Raw genomic sequence first — 19,208 nt, 5'->3', positions numbered from 1 at the left:
CTTTGCCAATGATTTATTCCTAGAAGAAACTGGGCTTTGCATGTGTCCATCTGGGTTTTCTAAAATAAATAATTATTTTTATTAGGGTAATTCTCCGCCAACTCACACAGCAGTTGCCCCGACCTCTCTTCGATTTGCGTGAAACTTTGTCCTAAGAAGTAACTTTTGTCCCTGATCACGAATCCGAGGTCCATTTTTTGATTTCTCGTCATGGAGGGGCGGTACGACCCCTGTCATTTTTGAACATGCGAAAAAGGGGTGTTTTTCGCCAGATTTGATGACGTACTCAGAATTTCGAAAAAACGTATTTTTCATCGAAAAATGTACTAACAAAGTTTTAAAAACTCTCCCATTTTCCGTTACTCGACTGTAATTTTTTTTGGAACATGTCATTTTATGGGAAATTTAATGTACTTTTTGAATCTACATTAACCAAGAAAAGTCATTTTTTCATTCAGAAAAAAAAATCATTTTGCAATTTCGTGTTTTTCCAACATTGCAGGGTAATTTTTTAAAGTGTAACAGTGTTCTATGAAGTTGTAGAACAGACAATTATAAAATGTTTTATATGTATACATTAGGGGATTGCTTATAAACATCACGAGTTATTGCGATTTTACGAAAAAAAAAGTTTAGAAAAAGTTGGTCGTCGTCGATCATGGCCGTTCATGGTCACCCGCGACAGATACGGACGACAAAACAAAGGGAAATGCAAAAAGTTACTTTTTCAAAACTTTTTTTCGTAAAATCGCGATAACTCGTGATGGTTACAAGCAAACCCCTTATGTTTGTATATCAAATTTTTTGTAATTGGCTACAACTGTGTAGAACATTGTTACACTCTGAAAAATAACCCTGTAATGTTGGAAAAAAAACACGAAATTGTAAAATGAAAAAAAAAATGTTCTAAATGAAAAAATTACCCTTTTGGGTCTATAAAGATTCGAAAAGTACGTTAAATTTCCCATAAAATGACGTGTTCCAAAAATTTGTACAGTCAAGTACCGAAAAATGACAGAGCTTTAAAAAAAAAATTAGTGTATTTTTCGATGAAAAATACGTTTTTTCCGGAATTCTGATTACGCCATCAAATTGGGCGTCTAATTTTACATAAAAGTCTCTTTGACACCAAATTTCTATCTCATCACCGTTTCAGGCTGCAAATTATTGAAAAACAATGATGACGTTTTGGAGCTTTGGTGCCATGAGAGGAGTTGTTGCAAATGAAAAGGAGCAACTTTTGGTTTGGTTGAAAATTAGGGTGGTTCACGATTAGGGAGATTTTGAAAATCTAGCTTTAAAGGAAAATTTTCGGGAATTTTTTGGTCTTCAAATGCAACCTGTCCAACAACTTTCGTTGGACAGGTTGCATTTGAAAGAGAAGATCTAGGACTATAAACGCTGAAAATCTCAGGGGTGTTTTTCTTTAAACTCGAGATATCTTTATTTTGAAAAAGTCTAATTTTCAAGGGAAAACCATATGGGACCACCCTAACGAAACTCGGAAATTGTCCAAATATATTTTTTTCATGTTATTTTGCCCGCTGAATCGATCGAAAAATCGATTTTTGGTAATAATTTAAGTTAAAATGATAATTTTAAATTATTCTCTAAAATTTAACCATGAATTGCCACGTTCAATGTTGAAGGTTTGCCCAGATGCTTTCTATAAATTTGGTCATAGAAAGCGTAAATTACGAGATAAAAGCCAGAGAAAAAGCAAACCCAACAACTTTTAAGAAGACCAAAAATTTTCAAAAATATTCCTGTAATGTTAGATTTTCAAATTAACCCTAATCGTAAACCACTCTAATTTTCAACCAAACCAAAAGTTGCCCCATTCCATTTACAACAACTCTTCTAAAGACTTCAAAGCTCCAAAACGTCACCATTTTTCGGAAAATCCATTTTCTGTTTAATTTTGCGATCTGGACCACTGTACTGCCCACCATTGAAAAAACGGCTAATATCCACTTGTGACAAAAACGAGATATTAGCACCAGGTGATAGAGGATGTTCCAACGCATCTTCTGGAACTTGAATTTTGCTGAAATAGTGTTTGGACTTAGCTGCCGATGCGAAAAACCAAACGGCTAATATGCCACTCTTATGGGAAATTGCCTTGACGCAGATTTTGTGACAAACACTTAAACGCGTTTTTCTCGGAATACTTGATTTGGCATAATAGCCGAATTTTCAATTGTGGGCAGTGTACAGTGTAATACAAATGCGAGCCCTGTTTTTCAGCATTGTCTGACTTTTTTCGGAGTTATTGGAGGTTACTGTCGGAAGGAGATTCTCTTCCCCTGAGGACACCGTGAGTGATTTTGCTTGTTCGCGTCCAACCATCCCCTTTTGGCCCTTCATACGGCAGTAATTTGAAGATGCTCCCTTTAAGTCTGAGCCACTGTAATTCTAGGCAACCGCTACATAGGTCATCCTTGTGGCCCTGTTGGTTAACACATCAAATCAAATCAAATCAGTGTACAGTGTAATACAAATGCCATACCATAAATGATACATGTCTGCCTGTGTAGATCAATTGGACCGCGCACTGGACTCACAATCTAGAGGTCACAGGTTTGAATCCCGAGGCGGATGCAAAAAATCTAAGTGTAAACATAGGTAATGGCGCCCTCTCCCCGTGCCTCCACACTTTGGAGACCCGGGAGGCAGAGTCTTGTTGCAAAAAGAACGATACACGCCTGTGGATCCGTAGGCGAAACCGGCAAGGTTTGAGAGGGCCACATTAGAAGGTGTTACGTAGATTCGGTTTTTTAATACCATAATTGAAACCATACAGAAACCATACAGATAATCGGAGCGTTTGGTACGGCATGTCCACGCATCCTTCCTCCCCTGTAGATTCTTTGAAATGTGATCCGTTCTCAGAATCCTCTTAATTTTTGTAATACATTTTCGGGTGTTCTCGAATGTACTGCAATTATTAATAATGACAAGAAAAGTTCTTGGGGCGTAATCTAATCACAAGACTTTCAAGCATGTTAAAATATGAATCATTCGTGAAATTTTCCGACCTTTTCGAAAACAATATTTTCTTTTTTAAATCAAGACTAACATTTGAAAAGGGTGTAATATTGAATGTTTGGCCCTTTTGAAATGTTAGTCTTGATTTTAAATTAAACACTAGTTTAAAATAATTGAAAACTGCGACTATGTTCAAAAAAGATACTTAAAAATGGCTATAACTTGAAAACGGTGCACTTTATCAAAATTTCACTCAGATACTTTTTGATTGTAAATTTGATTTTACATCGAAAAATGAAGTTTACAAATTTTTGCGACCAATATTCCGATTTTTCTGAAAAAAAAAAACAGAATTGATTCTAAAATTATCTTAATATAACTCGGTCAAAGGTTTTTTGCAAAACCAAAAAAAAAACAGAATCGAAAAGAAGAAACATCTTTCAGCATACATTTTATTACCGTCATCAGAGGTCAATTTTTTAAAAAAATCGGTTTTGATTCAAAAAATCACAACTCGGTCAAAGATTTTTTGCACATTCTGGAAATTTCTGAAAAGTTGGCATTTGATGTCCTCTAAAACATATCAAAAAATGAAAAAAATAGAGTTATTTTGCAAATCAAGTTCTAGTGACATAAAGTGATATTAAAATCACCAAATTTTTTATATTTTTTTTCAGTGTAGTCCATACCCATGCTTACAACTTTGCCGAAGACACTAAATCGATCAAAATATTCCTTCAATAGATACATCTGTGGCTTCTGAAGGCAAAAACAAAAAAAAAAATTAAGAAAAATTACCGATTCCGTAGAGAACTGTTGTACTATTTTCAAAAAAGTTACCTTAAAATGGCTATAACTTGAAAACGATGCACTTCCCGAGCAGACGGAAATAACTTGGGAATAACATTTTTTGATACTTGAAAATACTAGGCCAATAACATTTTACGTTATTTATAACAAGATTTGTTATTCGTCGTTATGATTTTTTTGTTATTGGAATGTTATTGTAATAACAGACTAATAACATTTTTAGTTATTCTTCGAACAAATCTTTGTTATTATTTTTTGTTATTTTAACAACTAATCCGATCATCCCAATAACAGTTGGAGTTATTCTTCCATAACAAAAAATGTTATTCCAAAGTTGTTTTGGCTTTCAACCAATACCAGACCAATAACAAATTTTGTTATGATAACATAAACCGTTATTAAACCATTATGCAGAAATGGATTTTTTAGGAAGATTCCATAACATATTTGTTATTTTAACAGAATTTGTTATTGAAATGGCATGAATTTTGTTATTACCGTCTGCCCAGGTTTATGAAATTTTCATTCGAGTGCTTTATGATTGCAAATTTGATTTTACATCGAAAAATGAAGTTGAAAAATTTTTGCGACCAATATTCCGATTTTTTGAAAAAAATCAGTATTGATTCCAAAAAAATTAAAAATTGTAAAAGATTAAAAACCTTGTATTTGGTAAAAAAAAATGCATAAATAATATACCTTATGAAATGCGGATTTATTATCATACACGTAATTTTACAAGTTTACAAGGAAATATTAAAGTGACGAGGAACAAAATCTTGGAATAATATTTGTATTGGCTTTATCGCATTATGAACAAATTGTGAATCCAAATTTTAAACAAAGTTGAGCATAATTTAAAAATTGAAAAATTATGTACTATAAAGTAAGTAAGTTTTAATAAATAAACCTTACCACGCTTACAATTTATTTACAATACTGAGTCATTAGTAACATTATTTAAGAATATTCAATTGCAAAAACAAAATTTATGTTTAATTGTGATTGAAAAATGCATGAGAGAATAAAGTATATTATTTATTTCAAACAACATTTTCAACATAATGAGTAATGTTACCTCGTTTCTCAAGTAACAGTTCAACACCTTCTCATTTACTATTACCAGACAAATTTAGCTTGATGATGTTCCAATCGAACTGGTAAACGCCACTCAAGCATAAGAACTCAATAAGCCTTCGACTCTCCTTCAGGCAAGCGAAGCATTTTTTTATCTCTCAAAAAAAAAGTCTTTTCCCCCTGATTTGACAACCAACGACGGCGGTGGTTTGACTCCAAAGTCCTCGTCACGCCGTGGTTCCCGACATCTTTTTTGGCGTGTTAAAACTCAGCATAACCATATTGTCATAAATTGATTTCCCGGCCCTCGACCGACGACATCGGGGAAGCCGTCGCCGTGAAAATCGGAGCCAATTTAGCGGAAAAGCGACTCGAGGAAAACACGAAATATGTTATTGAATTTAATACCTTCGATATGCAAATTGCAATATCTTTTCCCTACCCTCCCCACGTTCTCCTGGAATTTTCTTGGGCCTCGGAGGGCACGAACCAATGAGGTCGTAAGACCGATAAATAAAATTACCGATCAAATGAAGCGCATTTTTTCCAGAGTGGTTGAGGGGTAAGGAAATGTGAAAATCGGAAAACCTCCGGAAAAAAACTGTTGGAGTGAAACCGAACGAGATACGTTGGTTAACCCTCAGCAGTCCACCAATTGGCGAAGCAATCTTAAAACAAAATATGTTTACTGAGGTAAAGGAGAATTTCGAAAATGATTTATTCTGTCATTTCTCTTGAAAGAATAGTTTTAAACAATATGAAATAATTCAAATTTCGTCTCGATTTGATTTTTGTTTAAATTATTATCTCTGTCATCTTCGATCGTTTTTTAAATTACATATGTCTCAAGTAATTTTTAAAATAAAGAAAAAAAAAATATCAAAAACAGTTGAAAATTTATGTTATTGGGATCGCAGAGGGTTAAATTAGAGTAGAACGAGAAGGAAGATGACACTTTTACTTTGCACCCCCGCTCGCAAACGCCCTTTTGCTGGAGGATGGGTGGAAGGTACTTATCGTAAAGCGTTTAAGGGGAAATTATTTAACGATCTGGAGGAAAAGCTGGCCAACCAGGAAACGAAGCCATTTGGCCGTAACCACAGATGGAGAATTCTGTTAAACACCTGCAATAATGGTGTCGAATCTCTCTCGCCCCCCGGTCTGTCTGGTCATGTGGAAATGGTATTCAGGGGTTTTGCCAAAATTGGAGATTGGCACTTGTGGTTAAAGGGATTAAGCTGTTTCAACCTCACTCCAACTGGAAGGGGCTGCGATGGGGCAGAGTGGATGAAAGTACCCCATCGACTGTATTGACAGAGTGACGTAAATCAGCTTATTTATAGAGTTGAAGAACTGTGTGCAGCTTATCCGTAAGTACAAATGTTTGGAAAGCTAAGTTATTTTAGCTGGTTGTGGTTTTGTGACATTCCTTCAATTTAGTAGTTCTTCGTTAGTTTGCCTTGCCTGAGGAGCTTCTTTCCGAGCAGTAACATCAAGTTTTGATATTTTCATGATTAAAGTTTGCACTTTTCTTCATTTCTTCAAAATTTGAATTAATAAAGTGTTTTGTTTTGTTTTTCCTAATCGCATTTTTATACAGCAATTCCCCAGGAAAACAGCATAATTCGTTCTCCGTTCGGGCTCAACATTTAGATTGGGAGGGGGTGAAATAATAAGATCAGTATTATTTTGTTTGGCCCTGGTCATTTCAACCGATTAAAGCTTTCTTGGACGCAAAGTGAGTAATTCTCCGCCAACTCACACAGCAGTTGCTCCGACCCCTTTTCGATTTGCGTGAAACTTTGTCATAAGGGGTAACTATTGTCCCTGATCACGAAACCAAGGTCCGTTTTTCGATATCTCGTGACGGAGGGGCGGTACGACCCCTTTCATTTTTAAACATGCGAAAAAAGAGGTGTTTTTCAATAATTTGCAGCCTAAAACGGTGATGAGATAGAAATTTGGTGTCAAAGGGACATTTATGTAAAATTAGACGCCCGATTTGATGGCATACTCAGAGTTCCAAAAAAAAAAACGTATTCTTCATCGAAAAAACACTAAAAAGTTTTTTTTTAATTCTCTCATTTTCCGTTACAGGTTTCATTTTTAGAGTATAATAATGTTCTACAAAGTTGTAGAGCAGACAATTACAAAAATTTTGATATATAAACATAAGGGGTTTGCTCAGAAACATTACGAGTTATCGCGATTTTACGAAAAAAAAGTTTTGACTTCAAGGTCATTAAACCTATAACTGCTGCAGATAAGTAACAGTCGTTGGCCACCAACGGCGCCCGCCATGTCAGTTTGTAGATCTCGAGGGAATGGGGCGGGAATGTTAGTTAGCACAGGCTGCTACCAAGGGTGGGTTCTTCGCGATATCCACACCCCCGCGTGTGCCCGAAAACTACTTCTACTTGGGATTTTGTTAGTAGGGAAGGGTAATGGTCAGGATTCATTATAGAAGATGATTATATGGCCCAAATAATCGATAAGTTTTGTTTATGGGGTTATGTATTGTTCCCAAAGCATGCAATCGGATGCTCCACGTATTTTTTACAAAAATCGACAAAAAAAAAAACATTTTTTGGAACACCCTAACACGGCGTAGGTCACCCTAAGGCCAATCAGACAACTTTTGTTTCGAATCATGCTGTATAGTTATTTTGTTAAATGAAAGGTTACAACATTCCAACAGTCTTCTACTATAACTGTTGTAATTTATAACCATATAATGTTTACATGCTTTTGTTTCTTTTTTTTAGCAATTCCAGCTCAAATCGGGATTTTTTCTCGTACTTTTGTACCCGACCCTTTCAGGTTTCTTTGAAACTTTTTAGACATGTTAACCTAAGCCTATATTAGCCATTTTTGTGTTTATGGAGCCAATTGTACTCGAAAATGGCATTTGAGAAGGGCGTAAGTTATTTAAATATGTTTGTATTTTTTTATTTATAAATTACTGTATCTCGAAGCCGTTGCATCGTACCAAAAAGTGGTCATTGAAAAACTTGTAGGAAATTGGAAGGGCTTTCTGAAAAAAATACACTGAAACAAAAATATATGCTGATTTCAGAAGAATTTTCAATTTTTAAGTTTAAAAGTATAATTTTTAAATGATGTCACGATTTTTTTCGTTCATTTTTTTGTAAAAGTAGCTTAAAATGTGACAAAAAGACTCACGAAGAATGCAGGATGGTATGTCTCTCCTAAAAAAATACAAAAATCATTTAATAAAACTGTGTTTTTGAAAAGTGATCTTAACGTCAAAATTTTCAAAAACCGATAGTAAGAATCGATTCCCCAGTCAATTTTACATTAAAGTCTATATGTTGACCATTGTCCTATGTCCAATCCTTGTGAAGATACAGCGGCTTTAAAAATAAAAATGTCGAAAAAATACGTTTTTTGGTGGATTTTGGCGTTTTCTATATGACAGACTTGATTTATCAGTCTCGTAAATATTTTTAACGGAAAGCTCGTCCAAATTTCTCAAAAGTTTGTTTTGACAACTTACAGGTATAAGCATTATAAGTTGCTCATAACTGAAAATAGAATATTTTTTCACCTCTCCGTGTACGCACGAGTGCAAGCAGCAGTCAAGTGCTCTATCGTTTTTTTCGAAATTTTTCGCCGTAATTTACCGTGATTAGCCGCGAGTTTGCTCCAACAGCATGCCAAGGGTCGGCCGTGGCCGTGGCAGTTCGAGTGCGGCCTCGAAAAACCCGCGAAGTTCGTCTACCGGCCGTGTGCAAAAAGGTAAACAAACCAACGCCGCGTCGACCGCCATCGCGCCGGGGAGTGTGTGCGCCAAAGGATTCGACCCCAAGTTATTACACCCTAATTACCGTGTCCAGGGCCGCAGCCCAATAAGGCTCCGTTCAGCTACTTCCGGCAATCCGTCGACCGATGGCGCTTCAACATCCGCCAACATTCCCACCAGTAACAAGTTCGCGAGACTGAGTGACGAGGAAAGCAACAACAACAACACCGACGGTAGCACTACACTGAAAATAAAAAGAAGGAAAAAATGCCTTTTTTCTAGGAATTTTGCCCCCTTTCCTTATTTAGTAATTTGGCTTCCTTCTGTCCGAGAAGTCATCCAATTCCTAAATTTGCCAGCATGCTTTGCCAGCTTAATTTAACAGGTGGCGCCAACTACATTTCGTTTTTTGAACTTGAAAAAGCTCTGAATAAACCTGAAAGCACAAAAAGCGACACCTAGCGGTCGGTAACCTAAGCTTGTGCTATCTGGCAACACCGTTAATAAAAAAATACTACTGGTTTTAATGTTTTTTCAAGATAAAAACAACAGAAAACCCCAAATTTTATTGAAAATAATGCTCTTAAATACATGGCAAAGAATATTGTAAAAAAAAACTATCTAGAAATGAGCAATTTGCTCCAAAAAACAATCAATAACGCCTGCCGGAAATGACTTCTGCCACAAGCCGCGTCCGGATTCCGGTTGCTGGGACGTCGTTTAATTTCAAGAAGCGGCCCGCGGTGCCCAGAGCTCGCAAGCAGTTGCCGGAGCCAATTTTCATCTGGCTTGTTTAGCGTTGTCCACACCGGAACCGGTTCCGCGGGGTCCTTCCAGCTCTGCCTGCAGGGAAAGATGGAAATCGTCATTTCTTTCCCAATTACTTTCCCCCTTTTTATACCTACGTGAAATTTTCGCCGCGGCTCGTTCATTTTCCCCGAATCGATGACCTACGAATTGCGGGAGTTCTTCGGGACCAGCAAAACATCTTTGCGCACTCAGGTCACTGGCGTAGAACCTCTGCTCGACCTCGAAAACTGCCCGGATATCTGGAACGACGTGAAAATGCGGTTGCATTTATCTGCAACAAACTGTGCATTCGTAACAACAAAAACACCGGAATTCAGCCGGTTTTCACTAAACTTACCAGCAAGAACATTCCGGAACGGGTCGGAACGAAAAATGGTCTAATCCGGTCATAAATTTCGGATCTTTTAATGAAAACCATTTTCCGCACGTCAGCTTGTCCTCTTGCTTGTCGTCGACTGAGCTTTTTTAACTTGACGGGTCGTTAAGAAATAACGAACAACAAAGGGTCATACAAATATTACGTGGATTGATATTAAAAAAAGTTGTTTCAGCAAATAAATCAAAATGCAGATTTTTTCGAGGATTTAAAAAAATTCTTTTTGTATTCAAAGTAATAAAAATTAAATCACGATAATATAAATCAAATTTACTAAAATCTTGACTTAAATTATTAGAAGAATTTAGGAAATATAAAATATTTTTCTTGTAATTATTTGAAGTATTTCAAGTCATTGAAGTATTTTTTTTAATTTCAAGTATTTTAAGAATTAAAAGTATGTATAGTTTCTATTTATGAAATTGAGTGTATTAAACATATCTGGAGTTTTTTTTAAATGGCCAATAAACCAAATTTCAGTTTTTGCTTTTGGGTGTTTTTAATACCTCTGACTCAAGGCGGATTCAAAAACACCCAAAAAGCAAAAACTGGACATTTAGATTATTGGACCTTTTCAAAAAACTCCAGATATGCAGATTACTTGAAGTTCTAAGGAATGTAAAGTTTTAATAAAATTTAAAATACTTAAAGCATTCAAAGTACTAAAAGTACAACATATTGAAATTATTTAAATCTGTATCAGAAGTAAATAAAATAGAACATTCAACGAAAATTAAATTTAATGTATTTCAAAGATTTAAGAAATTAAAAGAATTTTAAAATAATTTGTGTTTTTATGTTTTGAAAGTATTAGAAGTTTTGACAGTATGAAGAATTCAAAACAAAGAAAATATTACAAGAAGGGGAACAGGATCTAATTCCATCTTTTCTCTAATGTTGTCATATCAGCACTTCGACATTCAATTACGGCTCATTAAAAGCGTTTTCAACTAAAATCGAGTTATAAAAAGCTCAATAGGAAGTTTCTATCAAAAGTTTTGCAAAATTAGTGGTTTAATGAAAATCAGTAAATTGGATGGAGTTAGGAGCGAGTGCTTAACCTGCCAAACATAAAAAAGTATATAATATATTTTTAAATTTAAATGGCCTCATTATTAATTATTAACGTACTCATACTTCAATTATTCAAAGTATTTAAAGTAACTGATGACTTTTTTTTATATTTGAAGAATTTTCAGGATTAAAAGTATTTTAGATTTTAAAAGTTATCGTAAATATAGAAGGCATTAAAAGTATTTAAACCACTTGAAGTTATAAAGTACTTGAAGTATTTAAAATATTAAAAATACCTAAAGTAGGTTCAGTTAGTTTAAACTTTTGCAAGTATTTTAGAAATTTTTGAATTTTTAAAGTAATTTAGAAACTTTTAATTATTAAAGTAATTTACATTTTATTTAATTTATTCAACCGGTGATGTAGGAGTAAGATTGTAGAGTCACGGACTTTATGGATTAAGCCTTAAAATATAATTTGAAAACTTTGAACAAAATCTCTGAATGCTTGAAAAACATTACATTTTTTCAATACAAACTTTGAATTATTTAAATATACCCGAAAATCATAAATATTTTAAATACCTTAAACACTTTAAATACTTTAAGTACTTTAAATACTTTAAAAACTTTAAATACTTTAAATACTTTAAATACTTTAAATACTTTAAATACTTTAAATACTTTAAATACTTTAAATACTTTAAATACTTTAAATACTTTAAATACTTTAAATACTTTCAATACTTTAAATACTTTAAATACTTTAAATACTTTAAATACTTTAAATACTTTAAATACTTTAAATACTTTAAATACTTTAAATATTTTAAATACTTTAAATACTTTAAATACTTAAAACTTTAAATACTTTAAATACTTTAAATAATTTAAATACTTTAAATACTTTAAATACTTTAAATACTATAAATACTTTAAATACTTTAAATACTTTAAATACTTTAAATACTTTAAATACTTTAAATACTTTAAATACTTTAAATACTTTAAATACTTTAAATACTTTAAATACTTTAAATACTTTAAAAACTTTAAATACTTTAAATACTTCAAATACTTTAAATAATTTAAATACTTTAAATACTTTAAATACTTTAAATATTTAAAAACTTTAAATACTTTAAATAATTTAAATACTTTAAATACTTTTAATACTTTAAATACTTTAAATATTTTAAATACTTTAAATACTTTAAATAATTGAAATACTTTAAATACTTTAAATACTTTAAATACTTTAAATACTTTAAATACTTTCAATACTTTCAATACTTTCAATACTTTAAATACTTTCAATATTTTAAATACTTTAAATACTTTAAATACTTTAAATACTTTAAATACTTTAAATACTTTAAATACTTTAAATACTTTAAATACTTTAAATACTTTAAATACTTTAAAAACTTTAAATACTTTAAATACTTTAAATATTTTAAATACTTTAAATACTTTAAATACTTTAAATACTTTAAAAACTTTAAATACTTTAAATACTTTATATACTTTAAATACTTTAAATACTTTAAATAATACAAATATTTTAAATACTTTAAATACTTTAAATATTTTAAATACTTTAAATACTTTAAATACTTTAAATACTTTAAATAATTCAAATATTTTAAATACTTTAAATACTTTAAATATTTTAAATACCTTAAATACTTTAAATACTTTAAATACGTTAACTACTTTAAATACATTAAATACTTTAAATACTTTAAATACTATAAATACTTTAAAAACTTTAAATACTTTAAATACTTTATATACTTTAAATACTTTAAATACTTTAAATAATACAAATATTTTAAATACTTTAAATACTTTAAATATTTTAAATACCTTAAATACTTTAAATACTTTAAATACTTTAAATACTTTAAATACTATAAATACTTTAAATACTTTTAATACTTTAAATACTTTAAATACTTTAAATACTTTAAATACTTTAAAAACTTTAAATACTTTAAATAATAATACTTTAAATACTTTAAATACTTTAAATATTTAAAATACTTTAAATACTTTAAATACTTTAAATACTTTAAATACTTTAAATACTTTAAATACTTTAAATACTTTAAATACTTTAAATACTTTAAATACTTTCAATACTTTCAATACTTTAAATACTTTCAATACTTTAAATACTTTAAATACTTTAAATACTTTAAATACTTTAAATACTTTAAAAACTTTAAATACTTTAAATACTTTAAATACTTTAAATACTTTAAATACTTTCAATACTTTCAATACTTTAAATACTTTCAATACTTTAAATACTTTAAATACTTTAAATACTTTAAATACTTTAAATACTTTAAAAACTTTAAATACTTTAAATACTTTAAATACTTTAAATACTTTAAATACTTTAAATACTTTAAATACTTTAAATACTTGAAATACTTTAAATACTTTAAATACTTTAAAAACTTTAAATACTTTAAATACTTTATATACTTTAAATACTTTAAATACTTTCAATAATTCAAATATTTTAAATACTTTAAATACTTAAAATATTTTAAATACTTTAAATACTTTAAATACTTTAAATACTTTAAATAATTCAAATATTTTAAATACTTTAAATACTTTAAATATTTTAAATACCTTAAATACTTTAAATACTTTAAATACGTTAACTACTTTAAATACATTAAATACTTTAAATACTTTAAATACTATAAATACTTTAAATACTTTAAATACATTAAATACTTTAAATACTTTAAATACTTTAAATACTTTAAATACTTTAAAAACTTTAAATACTTTAAATACTTTAAATACTTTAAATACTTTAAATACTTTAAATACTTTAAATACTTTAAATACTTTAAATACTTTAAATACTTTAAATATTTAAAATACTTTAAATACTTTAAATACTTTAAATACTTTAAAAACTTTAAATACTTCAAATAATTTAAATACTTTTAATACTTTAAATACATTAAATACTTTAAATACTTTTTATACTTTTATACTTTATATACTATTTATAATTTTTATACATTTATAATTTGAATGCTTTTTATACTTTTTATGCTTTTATACTCTTTATACTTTTTAAACTTTTAATACTTTTAATACTTTTAATACTTTTTATACTTTTTATACTTTTATACTCTTTATTCTTTTTATACTTTTTATACTTTTAATACTTTTAATACTTTTTATACTTTTTATACTTTTATACTCTTTATTCTTTTTATACTTTTTATACTTTTTATACTTTTTATACTTTAAATAGTTTAAATACTTTAAATACTTTTAATACTTTAAATATTTTAAATAATTTTAATGCTTTAAATACTTTAAATACTTTAAATACTTTAAATACTTTAAATACTTTAAAAACTTTAAATACTTTAAATAATAATACTTTAAATACTTTAAATACTTTAAATATTTAAAATACTTTAAATACTTTAAATACTTTAAATACTTTAAATACTTTAAATACTTTAAATACTTTAAATACTTTAAATACTTTAAATACTTTAAATACTTTAAATACTTTCAATACTTTAAATACTTTAAATACTTTAAATACTTTAAATACTTTAAATACTTTAAATACTTTAAATACTTTAAATACTTTAAATATTTTAAATACTTTAAATACTTTAAATACTTAAAAACTTTAAATACTTTAAATACTTTAAATAATTTAAATACTTTAAATACTTTAAATACTTTAAATACTATAAATACTTTAAATACTTTAAATACTTTAAATACTTTAAATACTTTAAATACTTTAAATACTTTAAATACTTTAAATACTTTAAATACTTTAAATACTTTAAATACTTTAAATACTTTAAAAACTTTAAATACTTTAAATACTTCAAATACTTTAAATAATTTAAATACTTTAAATACTTTAAATACTTTAAATATTTAAAAACTTTAAATACTATAAATAATTTAAATACTTTAAATACTTTTAATACTTTAAATACTTTAAATATTTTAAATACTTTAAATACTTTAAATAATTGAAATACTTTAAATACTTTAAATACTTTAAATACTTTAAATACTTTCAATACTTTCAATACTTTCAATACTTTAAATACTTTCAATATTTTAAATACTTTAAATACTTTAAATACTTTAAATACTTTAAATACTTTAAATACTTTAAATACTTTAAATACTTTAAATACTTTAAAAACTTTAAATACTTTAAATACTTTAAATATTTTAAATACTTTAAATACTTTAAATACTTTAAATACTTTAAAAACTTTAAATACTTTAAATACTTTATATACTTTAAATACTTTAAATACTTTAAATAATACAAATATTTTAAATACTTTAAATACTTTAAATATTTTAAATACCTTAAATACTTTTTTTTTTTTTTATTATTATTATAGAGACTTTACACCATTGTGCATTCATCTCTTCAAGGTGGATAGTGAAAGAGGAAAGATTACAGAGTTTAAAATCACTTCAATAATTATTACCATGCCTTTTTTCTAACGATTTCTGTCTATGTTTCAAATATTTAGCGGAATATTTAGAGAATGAATTATCAAGTTCTTCAAGTTTTTCTTCGTCCTCTTCTTCCAGGGATTTATAAGTTATCTCACAACACTTTTTCTTATAATATTTTGCTTTTATGACATCTTCATCTTCTTCATCTGTTGTTTCTTCTGCAGCCATCTCTCTTCGTTTTGTTGTCAATTCGTCATCCGCGTCCAAATATGCCTGTAAGCGCTTTCGGCGGCGGGTGTGCTTAAAGCACGGTCTCGAATCCATCGTTGTCTTCTTCGTCAATTTCACTTGTTTCATTGCATTTTGTTCTGGTTTACTGTTGTTGCTTTTACTGCTGCTGCTGCTTGGCTCGGGTTCAATCGGTTGTGTACTGCTTTTTTGGTCCACCTTTTTACTCGAATCTGCACATTTTTTGTTCTTTGCTTTGAGTTTGCAAAGCGATTTTTTGCCTATAATCGTCACTGTTGCAGCAGCATTGTTTACCATGATTGATTTCGGCGTTGGCTGTTTCAGCAACATCCGCAGGGTCCGAACTCCATTTGGGATTCCTGGGAAGAAGTTAATCCAGCGGTCGTTGGTGATGGTCAAAACTTCGCCGTATTTACTCATCACTTTGACTACGTCATCATTGCTTATGCCTAGAGGTAGGTCAAGCACACGAACTTCCGTAGCGTTGTTGTCCAGGTAAATCGGGATTTTGCAACCCTGATATACCAGAGGTTTGTCGATGATGGACGAGGCCATTGCTGAATCGGCGAACTGCAGCACGGCTATTCTTCTTCTATTGCATAATTGCAATGCTCGCAAGTTTTCTTGGTTTACTTGAAGGTCTGCGAGAAATTTTTTTACAAGCTTTGGGCTTGGTTGGTTTTGGAGTTGACAAAAATCCAGAACCACACTGTTTTTGTCTACGGTGCACATTTTTAAAAAAAGTGGCGACGCGCACACAAACTGCGGACTGGCGTTGAGAATGCGACTTGTAAGGTCGGCGGTTACTTTGCAACTGCCTTAAATACTTTAAATACTTTAAATACTTTAAATACTTTAAATACTATAAATACTTTAAATACTTTTAATACTTTAAATACTTTAAATACTTTAAATACTTTAAAAACTTTAAATACTTTAAAAACTTTAAATACTTTAAATAATAATACTTTAAATACTTTAAATACTTTAAATATTTAAAATACTTTAAATACTTTAAATACTTTAAATACTTTAAATACTTTAAATACTTTAAATACTTTAAATACTTTAAATACTTTAAATACTTTAAATACTTTAAATACTTTCAATACTTTCAATACTTTAAATACTTTCAATACTTTAAATACTTTAAATACTTTAAATACTTTAAATACTTTAAAAACTTTAAATACTTTAAATACTTTAAATACTTTAAATACTTTAAATACTTTAAATACTTTAAATACTTGAAATACTTTAAATACTTTAAATACTTTAAAAACTTTAAACACTTTAAATACTTTATATACTTTAAATACTTTAAATACTTTCAATAATTCAAATATTTTAAATACTTTAAATACTTAAAATACTTTAAATACTTTAAATACTTTAAATACTTTAAATACTTTAAATACTCTAAATACTTAAAATACTTTAAATACTTTAAATACTTTAAAAACTTTAAATACTTTAAATACTTTATATACTTTAAATACTTTAAATACTTTAAATAATTCAAATATTTTAAATACTTTAAATACTTTAAATATTTTAAATACCTTAAATACTTTAAATACTTTAAATACGTTAACTACTTTAAATACATTAAATACTTTAAATACTTTAAATACTTTAAATACTATAAATACTTTAAATACTTTAAATACTTTAAATACTTTAAATACTTTAAATACTTTAAATACTTTAAATACTTTAAATACTTTAAATACTTTAAATACTTTAAATACTTTAAATACTTTAAATACTTTAAATACTTTAAATACTTTAAATACTTTAAATACTTTAAATACTTTAAATACTTTAAATACTTTAAATACTTTAAATACTTTAAATACTTTAAATACTTTAAATATTTAAAATACTTTAAATACTTTAAATACTTTAAAAACTTTAAATACTTCAAATAATTTAAATACTTTAAATACTTTAAATACATTAAATACTTTAAATACTTTTTATACTTTTATACTTTTTATACTATTTATAATTTATATACATTTATAATTTGAATGCTTTTTATACTTTTTATGCTTTTATACTCTTTATACTTTTTAAACTTTTAATACTTTTAATACTTTTAATACTTTTTATACTTTTTATACTTTTATACTCTTTATTCTTTTTATACTTTTTATACTTTTAATACTTTTAATACTTTTTATACTTTTTATACTTTTATACTCTTTATTCTTTTTATACTTTTTATACTTTTTATACTTTTTATACTTTAAATAGTTTAAATACTTTAAATACTTTAAATACTTTTAATACTTTAAATATTTTAAATAATTTTAATGCTTTAAATACTTTAAATACTTTAAATACTTTAAATACTTTAAATACTTTAAAAACTTTAAATACTTTAAATAATAATACTTTAAATATTTTAAATACTTTAAATATTTAAAATACTTTAAATACTTTAAATACTTTAAATACTTTAAATACTTTAAATACTTTAAATACTTTAAATACTTTAAATACTTTAAATACTTTAAATACTTTAAATACTTTAAATACATTAAATACTTTAAATACTTTTAATACTTTTATACTTTTTATAATTTTTATACATTTATAATTTTAATACTTTTTATATTTTTTATACTTTTTATACTTTTTATACTTTTTATACTTTTTATACTTTTTATACATTTTATACTTTTTATACTTTTTATACTTTTTATACTTTTTATACTTTTTATACTTTTTATACTTTTTATACTTTTTATACTTTTTATACTTTTTTACTTTTTATGCTATTAATTCTTTTTATACTTTTTATACTTTTTATTATTTTTTTTTTTTTATTCTTTTTATAATTTTTATACTTTTTATACTTTTTATACGTTTTATACTTTTTATACTTTTTATACTTTTTATACTTTTTATACTTTTTATACTTTTTATACTTTTTATACTTTTTATACTTTTTATACTTTTTATACTTTTTATAATTTTTATACTTTTTATAATTTTTATACTTTTTATAATTTTTATACTTTTTATACTTTTTATACTTTTTATACTTTTTATACTTTTTATTATTTTTATTTTGTTTATTCTTTTTATAATTTTTATACTTTTTATACTTTTTATACTTTTTATACTTTTTATACTTTTTATACTTTTTATACTTTTTATACTTTTTATACTTTTCATTATTTTTATTCTTTTTATAATTTTTATACTTTTTATACTTTTTATACTTTTTATACTTTTTATACTTTTTATACTTTTTATACTTTTTATACTTTTTATACTTTTTATACTTTTTATACTTTTTATACTTTATATTCTTTTTATAATTTTTATACTATTTATATTTTTTATACTTTTTATACTTTTTATTCTTTTTATACTTTTGAAACTTTTTATACTTTTTATACTTTTTATACTTTTTATACTTTTTATACTTTTTATACTTTTTATACTTTTTATACTTTTTATAATTTTTATACTTTTTATAATTTTTATACTTTTTATTCTTTTTATACTTTTTATACTTTTTATACTTTTTATACTTTTTATACTTTTTATATTTTTTATAATTTTTATACTTTTTATTCTTTCTATACTTTTTATTCTTTTTATACTTTTTATATTT

General features: G+C 27.0%; 1 long non-coding RNA gene across 1 annotated transcript; it reads right to left on the bottom strand.

The window, feature by feature from the left end:
- Nucleotides 1-9,304: 9,304 nt before the first annotated feature.
- Nucleotides 9,305-9,828, bottom strand: LOC119765444. The gene is made up of 3 exons (XR_005276734.1): nt 9,786-9,828; nt 9,540-9,687; nt 9,305-9,481 (listed from the first exon to the last, which is right to left on the bottom strand). It is a non-coding gene; the product is annotated as an uncharacterized LOC119765444 (long non-coding RNA).
- Between the last annotated feature and the right edge of the window lie 9,380 nt (nt 9,829-19,208).

This window comes from Culex quinquefasciatus, chromosome 1, assembly GCF_015732765.1.
Source record: "Culex quinquefasciatus strain JHB chromosome 1, VPISU_Cqui_1.0_pri_paternal, whole genome shotgun sequence".
NCBI classification, from domain to species: Eukaryota; Metazoa; Arthropoda; class Insecta; order Diptera; family Culicidae; genus Culex; species Culex quinquefasciatus.
This window is presented reverse-complemented; position numbering and strand designations above follow the sequence as displayed.